We start from the raw sequence: 12,196 nt of genomic DNA, 5'->3' as shown, positions 1-12,196 counted from the left end.
AGAGGAACCCCAAACAAAATGTTGAGTCATACTTGTATTTGGCATGTGGCTATGGAAAGAAGGAATAATGATGGTGATGAGATGAAGTTAGTGCTGTCAAATTAAGGCCATTACAGCCACGGGTGGCAGCAAGCCCTCGGCTTGGGAAACGCAGATAGAAGTTGATATATATGAACCGACGAATCGGAGGTTTCTAGTCAGCTGGACGGTGAGAGGGCGATGCCCGGTAGAGCAGCCCGCTGTCGGGATCTGGTACCAAAGAGGGTGATTTGGGGCAAGGGAGGGGGACATTTTTTGATTCCACTTACCAGCTACGTGTTTACTGTGTACCCATCTAACTCCTGGTCTCAGGAGAGTACTGCTTCAGTTAAGGTTCGATCTACGTTTAAGGAAATGAGTCATTCAAAACCCAATATCAAATAAAGCCTAGTTGTACGTGGTACGTGGCGATGGCAAATAAGAGTCATTATGACGCTCGTATACAAGGGACGGAGGTTAGAGAATATCCAATTAATGTCACTATAGCCACAGATGATAGAAGTCCCAGTCGAGGCTCGAAATTAATGACCCTAGATGAGAGGAAGCTGAAAGAGAAGTCACCACAAGCCTGTGCGAATTTATCACCTCTCCCCCTCCACGACAGATCAGACCCGATAGAGCAAAGTGCTTTCCCGTTTGGGACATGCCATTCTTAAGACAGTTCTGGAGATGGGCAGCGCCTAGAAAAGTGCCTGGTTCACGGCTGGTGTCCCCTAGAGGATTGTGGAGGCTGGGAAGGAGGAGGCGGGAGAGGGGGAAACCAGGAGGGAAGGGAAGGAAAGGTCGAGAACCAGGGTTCACCAATGCTGACATGATGACTCTGTGCCAGCGCAGTTCGAAGCAGTCTGCGTAGATCATCTCATGCAAGGTTGGCGACAGTCCCATGAAGCTGGCCTTCTCATCGGTCCTCGTTCACCCATCAGGACACGGAGCTCAGAGAGGTGGGTCAGCCTGCCTCAGGTCACCCGGGCAGGAGGCAGTGGAGCTAGGCATCTTTACTGCAGTAGCGTTTGATAACCTCAGAGCCTGGAACAGAGAGAGGTTAGGCAGCCAGGCCAAGGTCATGTGGACGTTTAACGACTTGGAATCCAGGCAGTCTGGATCCAGAACTTCAGCCCTTGAACACCAGCCGCACTGCCTTATAGAAGAGATGCACAATGGGAAGACGGAAAAAACAGAGACCTAGCATGTGTCCGTCCTGAGGGGACTAACCCAGTGCAGGACTGAACTCAGGTAACAGGACCCCCTGCTCCGTATTCTTGTCATCACAGGTGGCTATGTCTACGTGACCCATTAGCACCAGAAAAGGGTCTCTCCATGGACAGAGTCCTGTCAAGCACATAGTAGCTGCTCAGTTCACGGCCTCCCCCAGCAAGGCTCTGCTCCTTCCAGGCTCAGATCCTTAGCCTGCTGGTCTCCCCCAATTGCCCCTTGTGCCTCCCCCTGCTCTGGGGGCCTCAGGAAGCCCCAGCCGGAAGCCCCAAGCTCAGGCTTCCCAGCAGAGTTGCAGAAGCGAGACAATCGCATTAGGTCCCCGGGGCGGATTTGGCAGCCTCGTCACGCCTTTGAAAGACAAGGATTGGCCGTTGGACAGCGGGAGCGGCCGGAGCTGGTTCCTGTTCAAAGCTCCTTCCTCCAGCCGCATTAAAGATGGATTATCATTCAGGGGGTTAGAGAAGGGTGAGTGAAGCCAGCCCTCTTCCCAGATAAGACGGCCACGCAGGTGGGAACTCGCTGGTCAAGGGGCAGCCGGGGTCCTGGACAACAGCGGGGGCCGCAGTAACAGCGGTGAAGACACCTGCCGGCCGGAGCGCTATCAGGTACCAGGTTCTGTGCTAAATGCTTTCCGTCATCATCTCATTTTATCTCTCCCAGACCCAACAGGAAGCCGAGACACAGAGCCATGAGCTAACGAACCCAGACAATGCAGCTAGTGAATGGGCTGAGCCCAGATTCTGAGTCAGGTCTGACACACCTCTTGCTTCTCCCTTGCCTGTCCCCCAAAGTAATGAGTTAAGTATTTGTACAATTCATTAAGTCCCTGGCTTCCCTGCTGCTTCACAAGTTCAAGGCAACTGTCCACACCTGTTCATCTCTTTTACTCCCGTTAGGACTCCAGAGTCGAGCAGAGCGCCTAGCATAGAGTGCGGGCACGATGCATATTTGCTGCATCAAGTCTGGAAGGAAAAAAAATGGGGGACAGAGGGAGGGCGGAGGGAGGGAAGAAGAACAAGGGGAAAGAATAAACTAGAAGGAGGGGAGATACTAAGCAAAGGCCCGGAGGCTTGAAATGCGGGCACAAGCCTCAGGGCTGTGCTTACCGAGTCCTGGGCCCAGAGAGCAGGGACCCCCACTCCAGCCCTCACGCTGTGCCTCCCCAGCCACGGGACCTTAGACACATCAGTTTATTTGTTAAAGGTGGTCCTCAGTTTCCCCATTTCCCTGCCGCTGGGGGCTGCTCTGAGGATCACCTGGGAACAGGGGCTGTTCACACCCTGGCTAATCTGATGAGAGCATTAGGCCCCTCCGTCAAAGCCGATAGAACAAAAGGACATTTCCCTCCAGCTTGGAGATGAGAAAGCCGATAGGGAGGGTGTTACGAATCTGAGTTCGGGAATTTGCTTGGTCTCTGGGTCTGTCTCCAGTCTTTAGTTTGGGGATCATGGTATGAGCATCTACCTTACAGTGTCTAGTGATGATTAACTGAGATAGGGTTTGCAGTGAGCTCAGGGCGGTCCCTGGCCGTGGTCAGCCATAACTATACAGTAGCTGCTCTCTGCAATGTTATTACATTCTAGAAAAGTCTGCCTGACAGCCATGTCGGGGACTGTGGAGGGAGCGAGGGGTTTCTGGAGAAGGTGGGGTTTGGAGGAACAATTGAGTGAGTTTGATTTTGAGGGAATGTCTTAAATACAAGCACTGAAGTCAGAAGGGAAAACGAAATTTAAGGGGAGCAGAAGAATGCCTTTTTTAGGGTCTCCTGAGCAGAAACGATGTTACACATTTATACTTCATGTAGTAGTTTTTCTTAATTTTGGAGGAGACTATACACCACCCATGTGTATCAGCTACCAAGGACCACATCATGCCGCGTAACAAACAATCATAAAACCTTAACAGTGGCGGTCAGTGGCCAGGGAGCTCTGCTGACCTTGACTGGGCTCATTCAGGCATGGCCTTCACTCCCCAAGCTGGCTGACTAGTGTGGCTCAGCCCTGCTCCACGTGGCTCTCATCGTCCGACAGGCAAGCTTGGGCATGTCCTCATAGCGATACAAAAGGGCACCATCAGAGTGAGCCCAGTTGCACATGTGACTTTTCAGGTCTCTACTCATGTCATATTTTCTATCCTCCCATTAGCCAAAGCCAGCTGGACGGATGAACCCAGAATCAGAGAGGCTGAGGACTGCGAACTCACACGGCAGAAGGTGCAAATGGGGAAACAGATGAATTTTGTGTGATCTACAGAGTTCGACATTCAGCAAGTACAAAATGTAGATACTAAAAACCTCCCTCTGCTTCTGACTCATGGCCACCCCAGCTGTGGGGCTCTTCTACAGCTGTCCAGACATGTTCTATGATTTTTCCAACATTGTAATAATTTCTATGTCTCAGTGGCCCCTAACCCATTCCTTCCTATCCTTGTAAATTCAGCACCTGCCAGCAGTGTCGAGGCTGGGATGTCTTGTCCCTTCAGTCCTAATTCCCGCTGTCACCTGCTGGCAGTGTGACCATGGCCCATCATTTCCACTCACTGAGTCTCACTCTCCTCATCCGTGAAATGGGCATAATAGTGTGTCCCTTGCAGGGGGTAACACAAAGTTTACACAGCGTCCCCGGACATGGCAGCTTCTAAATAAATGCCTTGTCATTATCATTGTGGCTCTTATTAACTCAGGAAGGCACGGACTGAGACACTGGTTTCAAGGCTTCTTGGATTCCCAGTGGGAAAGGGCTTTCCTTCCCACGGCTGGGCCCTGGGGGCCAGCTGACCATCTGCCAGGAGGGATTGCTGTTTAACAAGCTCTTGTAATCTTTGCTGTGATCACGACTCCCTTTCCAGTCTGGGCTCTCCTCTGGGGGCCTGCAGCCTCTTAGGCTAAGCCTCCTCCGCCGAGCTATGAATATCTGAGCGCCTGACCCCGCATTTCAATGTACCCAGCCTGTCCCTGGGCTCACGCGTGCTTCCCGGAGATCTGCCCCAGGAAGGCTGTTGCACGCTCTCCGCGTCCTTCCCGAAACCCCCATGTCCCCAGCACTAGAAATGCCTAATCATTCAGGTCTTCCACTCAACAAGCATTTCCTGAACACCCACCTCTATGGCAGCTCCTGCCCCAGCCCTAAGATGCTTGTCAGTGATGTCTGACTGCTGCTTCTGAATCTGCAAGACCTTGTCAGGACTTCTTAAGAAAAAGGTTCAAATGCTCAGCCAAAAACCAGGGTGCTTAGACTCAGTTTATGGTTAAACCATCAGTTGGTTCCCAGGAGTCCCACAGTCCTATCTCAGGGAAGCTTAGGCAACCTTCTTACACAGGTGACTGATGGAGAAGGCTCTCAGGTCGAGCCTGGAAAGCATGAGGGGGCAAAGATGGGGTAGGAGCTGAGGAGCCCAGCTAAGATGGGGCTGCACAGGAGAAGTCTCGGCCCAGCCTGGGGCTCTGGAACGCAAAGAGCACTGCAGAGTGGATCCGACCCACCTCAAGGCAAAGGAACAGGGCTTTAATACCCGGACACAAGTCAGTCATTGACTACAGGCCACCTCGGGGTGCTTGGGGAGGTCATATAACTCCCAAGGTAGCCCCTGGAAGCAGATGCAATCCCCCAAGAGCAGCCCTGCAGGGAAAGTCTCAGGAGTGAATGCCTACTAGTAGCCCCTGCCACCCCAGGGGGAGGTGGGCACTCTGTGTCCCAAAAGAATGCCCATGGAAATGGGCCGGCACCCTCTCTACTCTCAGCATCTCCTCTGGATGCAAGCATTATCGTTGATGGCTGTCCCTGAGCTGGAGGGAGGTGGCTGAAGGTGAAGGTTTGGCATCAGATCAAACCCAGTTTCTAATGCTGCCTCCACTGCTCACGAACTGTGTGACGTTGGGAAAGTCACTCTGCCTCTCTGGGCTTCAATCTCTTTACAAGAAATGGAGGGAATATTCATCTCGGAGAGGTGATGTGGGGACTCACCATCCGGCCAGTGCCTGATTCCTCTTGAACACTCGATCATGATTTGCCAAGGGCAGAGTGTGGATTTGAACCCACAATTCCTTGGATCCTAGCCCAGTGCTTAGTAATATCCAGAAAACTCTGCAGAAAAACCTCACAACATCTCTGATTCTCTGTTTTCTCAGCCGCAAAGTGAGCTGATAGCGCTCCTGCCCATTTCTCTAGGACTTTTAGAAGGTGTAAATGCCAGTTTACAAAATAATCAGCTTTTCAAAGCTGGAAGAGGTGGCAATGAGCCGACTTTCTGCCTCTTTTATTTGGAGCCATTTTGCAGATGAGTAAACTGAAGCTCCAGGCAGTCAAACAATGTCCCTGGGGTCCTACAGCCTGCATCAGAGCTAAGATGGGAACTTAGCTTCCCTAGCCCCGGGCTCCAGAGTCCTCTTCAGAGCAGGTGCACACCCTCCACCCCCTACCCCCACCATGATCCTGGGCAAGCATAGTCTCTTCTGGCCTCTGCTCCCCACATCTAGAAATCAAAAGGGCACACTAGATACTCCCCACACCCTCCTTGATTTTGAACATGTCTTGTCTCCAGGCGCACTGGGTGGTCCAAAAGCCCAACACACAGTAACCCCCCTTCAGCTGCAGCTGACAAGAGTGGGGGGTGGTGGCGGGGAGGGAGCCAGTGCGTCCATTTTATGGGTGAGGAGACTGAGGCCTGTGAGGGCTTGCCTTCAAGTGAAAAGGACCCCCTGGGCCCACACACCTGCAGTGCCACTGGGAGGGCTGAGGAAGACCAGGGAAAGAGAAAGAGGGAATCCAAGAATTGTATTTCCCCACACAATCACATTTACCTTAATCCCTCAGCTCACAGCTTGATCATTGGAAACTTCCCATAGATTCGCCACTCGATTCATTACCAGACGAAAGTAGTCCTACCTCAAAAACTGGTGTCGGCAGGAAGCTGCAGGGTCCGAGGTGACCGCGGGAGGTGAGGCTCCTTCATCACGGCTGTGAGGACAAGGGCTGTGGGACAAGACAAAGGGGCAATTACAGAGAGGCCCATGGGGGTCAGGGACACGGGGGTATCCCCACCCCATCCTATGGGCTAGAAGGCCCGGCCGTCCCAGTGTGTGCCTGTGAGGACACAGGGCCTGGACCCCGCAGATCCTGAGGTCATCTGGGGCCTGGCAGGACAGGGAGGAGGCTGAGGGATGTGGCGGAGCCGGAAGACCTGCATCCCCTGGGGACTCTGATGTCTTACTGGGCAGAAGGCGCAATCCCCTTCCTGAGAACACACTCTTACTTTGAGTGATGGCCCCTCCTCGGTGCCCTTGGGTGGGAAGGCCGCCTCCTTCCAGCTCGGTGGTGGGCATGCTATTGGCGCTGCCAGTCCCCAGCTGCCACCAGCACTGTCCCGGCTCAGGGTACTGCCCTCCGCCGACAGGAACTGACTCCTGGTGGTCATGAGTCCAGCCCACTCGGGGCAGCCGATGGCATCTGACACGGGCGTGTGGAAGCCCGGCCACCTTCCTCAGGGACAAACAATGTCAGGGTGCAATTTATGCCCCAGAGGCCCCGTGGGATCAGAATACTGCCTCAGTCCCTGCCCCTCCTTCTCTGCACCCCACTTCCCAGTCGCCCTGGAACACTGGGCTGAGGTCAGTGGCTCAGAGGCCAGGCCCGACACAGGTGGTGAAGGAGCTCTGTCTCAGGAGCACAGGGTGGCTTGACCGGTGTGGCCAGAAACCTACTGCGGCTGAAGCCCTGCCTAATGGTAGGGGTAGGGGACAGACCTGGGGGAGGTCTGAGCCTCATCCCGGGTCGCAAAGCCCTCTACCAGAACATATGACCTGTTGTCTGGGAAGAAGCAACGGGGTGGGGGGTGCGAGGTGCGGTGGGACAGGGAGACAAGATGGCTGGCGGGGACACAGGGAGAGGAGTGAACTGGAGAAGCCTCCTTTGTCCGCCAGCAGCACCGCCCATGCTGCCGAGGGGCCAGGCAGGGGCTGCGGGGGCCGAGTCATGGGGTCCCAAGCCATACAGGGCCAGCGGCACGGTCCTCCACGTCAGGGGCGCTTGGTGTTCCGGCAATGACAGAGGACACCGAGACCTGTCCTCCTCCCAGCAAGGGGCAGCTGTAGGACGCCTGTAAGCTCCAAAGTACACCTGGATGCTATCGGGGGCTGCTGGCTTTAAAGGTCATCTCCAGACAGAGAGACTCTTCTGGGTGGCCTCGTCTCCCAAATATAGATGTTCTGGATTGAAGGAAAAAAAAATGCCAAAGGCCATCCTGTTTCTGCTTGCTTCTCAAAAGGTCCTTGGCCCCAAACCTGCATTAGAAAACAGGTGTGGTTCACATTGGCGCACCCCCGCCCTCCAGACCAAGAAGCCAAGACCCGCGGGCTCTGCAAACCCGGGGATCGTGTTCCTTTATCACGTCGTTTCCCAGTCCGGAGACAGCAGGTAAATGGGCTCTTCTCCTCCCTTGCGTGGGTTTGTGATAAGGGCGATGTCAACTCATGCGTTCCTGCATAAGTGAACTGAACACCTACTACGTGCCAGGCTCGGTGGCTCTAGCAGTGCACAAGACAGGTCCCCGAGTTTGGCTGGGGCTGGAGGAAGACATAAACAGGTAAATACACAGCCCATGTGTGTCCGGAAGCCAGTAACAGGATGAACCATGCAGAGGCCGGGCACTTCTTTAACTTTGGGGACAAGACAGAAAGTCTGGGTGCTTAAAGGGACAAGCTGAAGAACCCCACCCGTCAGGATTCCACCAAGGAGGAAGAATCCCTCATTCAGAGGCACGAGGCACTGGGCATACAGGCATGAACAGAACAAAGATCCCTATGGACACGGAGCTCTTGTGGATGCCAAGGACAAACGCCACACAGGTACACTGGGGAGTGTGTGTCCTTAGAAACAGCTGCGGATGTGCAGGAAGGCTCCGCCGGGGCCAGGAAGCACGTGGGGCAGGCACCCAGTGGGACAGAAGACAGGGAGGGTCCCCGTTATCACCTGGCAACTAAAGGGGCAAGTTCAACGCGTCAGGGAGGGCCTGAACTTCAGTCAACTCCTCTGGAAAGTGGGGAGAACAGCGGATCCTCGTCCACACAGTTAAAATTAACCTGGTATATGCAGAAGGTGCTCAGAACAGCACTAAGCCCCCTTGTAAGAACAAGTCACTCTAAACTTGCATTCTTATTTAAAATCAAGGGAAGTCAGCTACACCCCGTTCTCAGCCTCCATTTCCACTGTGGGGGGAGGGGGAGAAATACCATATGACATAGCAATTCCACTCCCACGTAGACCCAAAGGAATTGAAACAGGTACTCATGTACATATACACCCAGGATCACGGCGGCACAAAAGGCAGAAACAACCCACGTGTCCATCAGTGGATAAAAGGATAAACAAAATGTGGCGGATCTAGACAACAGATTATTTTTCAGCCTTAAAAAGGAATAAAATGCCAACGCATGCCGTGACATGGGTGAACCTCAAAAACACGAAGCTGTGTGACAGAGGCCAGACGCAAAAAGTCACACAGTGAGTCTATGTATATGGAATGTCCAGAACAGGCAAATCTATGGAGACAGAGAGTAGATTGGTAGTGAAATAGCAAATACTTTGCTACAGTCAGCATGGAGTGTGCCTGTTTCCGTCACCTGCTGTCACGCACCAAACATCTCCTGGTTAAAGGCAGTGGCTTGAAACAATGATCACATTTATTCTGCTCATGAACATGCAGTTTGAGTCGGGTTTGATGAGGTCCAGCAGCTGGGGCTAGAATCATCTGAAGAGTGCTGTCTTAGCCCAGCCCGCCTGCTATTATAGAGCACCATAGATTGGGTAGCTCGTAGAGAAATGTATCTCTCGTGGTTCTGGAGGCTAAGAAGTCCAAAATCTGCTAAGAACCACTTCCCGGTTCAGTGACGGCCAACTTCTCTCTGGGTCCTCGCATGGCAGAAGGAGCAACAGAGTTTCCTAGGGTTCCTTTTATAAGGGCACCAATCCCATTTGTGAGGGCTCTACCCTCGTGACCTAGTCGTGACCTAGTCACCTCCTAGTCGCTCTACCCCCACATACCCTGGGAGTTGTTTTCAATGTGTGACCTTCAAGAGGACACAGAGATTCAAATGGTAGCAAGTGGCTCACTCACCTGTCCGTCGGTTCATGCTGGCTCCTGGCTAGGACTTCAGCTGGGAATGTCAGCCAGAACATCTAGACGGGGCCTCTCCGTGGAGCCTGAGCTTCCTTGCAAAATGGCTCCTGGGTTCTCAGGGTGAGTGTCCAAGAGAAAGAGAGAGTCAGGTGGACCTAGTCTTGGACATCGTGCGGCGTCATTTCTGCTTCATCCCATTTGATGAGGTTATCACAACGTCACACAATGTCCTTAAGGGAAGGAAAATGGACTCCGCCTCTTGACTAGGCTGCAGTGAGGTTCTGGAAGAACGCGTAAGATCTGAAATATGGCTGTGACCGTCTTTTGGAAACGACAGTATGGATACCACAGTATCCGTCAGAGAAGGTCCTAGCTGGAGGAGAAGGCAGAGTGTTTTGCAGGTCAGGGGACAGGACTGGGTGGTAATAGGGCACCCTTTGCACCAATTCCCCCTCTTGGATTCCGTCCCCCCAAAAGTCTCCTCTTCCACTTCTTCCTTGGCCACTCCTGGACAGGAGCTTCAGACCCTCCTCCCCTATCACAGGAAGAAGCCAGGATTCTCTGACTCAAAATAACAGATCGAGTTCAGCTCAACCCGGTTCTCCTCTTCTGGCCTGTTTCTGTTTCCTGGGAAAAAGAATAGCGGATATTTTCTCTTTGCGGGGGGGGGGGGGTGCTGAGTTGTCCAAAGACGCCACCCCCTTCCAGGGGTTCCCCATGAGCTGAGACAGGTCCCAGCCACCGCCAGATGTTTCCACGCTGAAATAAAAGACAGTCAGAAGGTCATCGTCTTAGCAGTGGCAGCTGAGATTTCAGACTTGAACCGTCCTCCAAGCCCTACTTGCCAAGACATAAATACCTAAGCTCCTCTTGGACACACATTAGGTATCTCATTCTGAGGCTCTTCTGGTCACTAATGGCAAAAACACAGCTCAAAATTCCTAAATAATAAAACAGGGGGAGCATGTAGGGGAAAAGCCAGAGGAAGTCCGGTGACCCAGAGGGCTGCATCCAGGGCTCAGATATTGCCAAGAATTCATCTCTTCCCATGTCGACGAGACTTCATCCTCAGACAGGCTCCCTCGACAGGGCGGCCCAGGTCCTGCAGGGGTTATAAACCCTCGTATCCTTCCAGTCCGGTCACAATCTCCAGGCAATTGCAACCCAGTTCGGGAGCTGCATCTCCTTGGCCTGGCTCCAGTCACGTGGCTGCCCCTGGCCCAATCAAGGGTCTGGGGATGGAGTGCTCTGATTGGGTAAAGCCTGGGCCGCCTGACCAATCCCAGCAGGCAGAAGGGCGGGCCGCGCTGAAATCACGCGGCCTGAGAACCCGGATGGGGAGAGTTTCCGAAAAGAAGGTCGATTTGCTGTTTGTTTAGGAGCCGGTGTCGTTCGACTGGTTCAGACCAGTGGGGGTGACTGTCCAGGCTGGGGTAGGTGGAAAGTGGCAGACGGATGCAGCCTCTCCTATGAAGGATTTTACCCTTTGGATGGAGTGAGAAATGCCCAGGAAACAACACTGGGGCAGGAGAAGAAAAACAAAAGCAAAAACAAACAAAACAGGGTAAGCAAAGGTGAAGATGTGTTGGTTAAAACTCTACACCCGAGGGCGTCCGGGTGGCCCAGTTGGTTAAGCGACTGCTTTCAGCTCAGGTCATGATCCCGGAGTCCCGAGATCAAGTCCCACATCGGGCTCCCAGCTCCACAGGGAGCCTGCTTCTCTCTCTGACCTTCTCCTCGCTCATGCTCTCTCTCACTCAAATAAATAAATAAAATCTTTAAAAAAAAAAAAGAACTCTACACCCGAAATGAGATCGTTCATGAATAGCACTCATCAGGCGGGGGATGGATGCTGTCCAGCAGTAAGAGGGGAGCCACAGGTGTGACTCTTGAGTTTTCCACTGGCCATATTCAAGAGAGAGAAAGTAAAAAGAAACAGGTGAAATTAATTTTTTTAAATATATTTTACACAGCCCAGTAGATCTAGGATATGGTTTCCACATATAATAAATTTTAAAAAGTATTAATGAGATTTTTTTTGGGGTGGGGGGGGACTAAGCCTTTGAAACCTAGTGCACGGTTTTACTCTTATCACCCATCTCCATTTGGACGCCCCAGTGTCGAGCACTCCAAGGCCACATGTGGTTAGTGGCCGCTGTACTGGGCAGGCCAGCTCCAGATCCTCGCTGCTCCAGCTGTGGTCCACCCACCCAGGGAGAGAGAAATGCAGAGTCTGGGGCTCCAGGGCACGCCTCCTGAGCCGGGGTCTGCACTGAACCCTATGCTTCCCAGGTGATTCCTTTTCACGTGGACTTTGAGACAAACCCACAGTGCCCAAAAGAACTTTCTGCAGCGATGAAAATGTTCCGTGTCAGCTCTGTCCAATGCGGAAGCCACGGCCTTGCAGTGGTTCGTGAGCCCCTGAAACGGAGCTGTGCCACAGGCAACTGAATTTTTCATTTCATTTCATTTTAATTTAATAAGCCAATGGCTACCTCTTGGATGGCACAGACTTGAATCGGTAGAAGTGCTCCGAAATCTTTGCTATTGTAATTAGCATTACCCCGTTACTTGTGCAAGAAGGGGAGGTGAGTAAAATGAAAATGTATTCAGCAACACGGACTCATTGTTTATTCTGGAGTAGGTGTGTAATTGTCCTCATTGGACAAATTTGGAAAGTGAGGTTGGGGACTTGTTCAGAATTACATAGTAAATAATAATGGTCATGCTGGGATGCTTGGGTGGCTCAGTCGGTTAAGCATCTGCCTTTGGCTCAGATCATGATCTCAGGATCCTGGGATCAAGCCCCACATCGGGCTCCCTGCTCACT

At 52.7% G+C, this 12,196-nt stretch overlaps 1 long non-coding RNA gene across 1 annotated transcript; it reads right to left on the bottom strand.

The window, feature by feature from the left end:
• Positions 1-415: 415 nt before the first annotated feature.
• On the bottom strand, positions 416-10,224 carry LOC132023812 (uncharacterized). Its single transcript, XR_009406049.1, has 3 exons — positions 9,364-10,224; positions 6,138-6,224; positions 416-1,065 (listed from the first exon to the last, which is right to left on the bottom strand). It is a non-coding gene; the product is annotated as an uncharacterized LOC132023812 (long non-coding RNA).
• Between the last annotated feature and the right edge of the window lie 1,972 nt (positions 10,225-12,196).

The sequence above is a fragment of the Mustela nigripes genome, chromosome 8 (assembly GCF_022355385.1).
Source record: "Mustela nigripes isolate SB6536 chromosome 8, MUSNIG.SB6536, whole genome shotgun sequence".
NCBI lineage: Eukaryota > Metazoa > Chordata > Mammalia > Carnivora > Mustelidae > Mustela > Mustela nigripes.
This window is presented reverse-complemented; position numbering and strand designations above follow the sequence as displayed.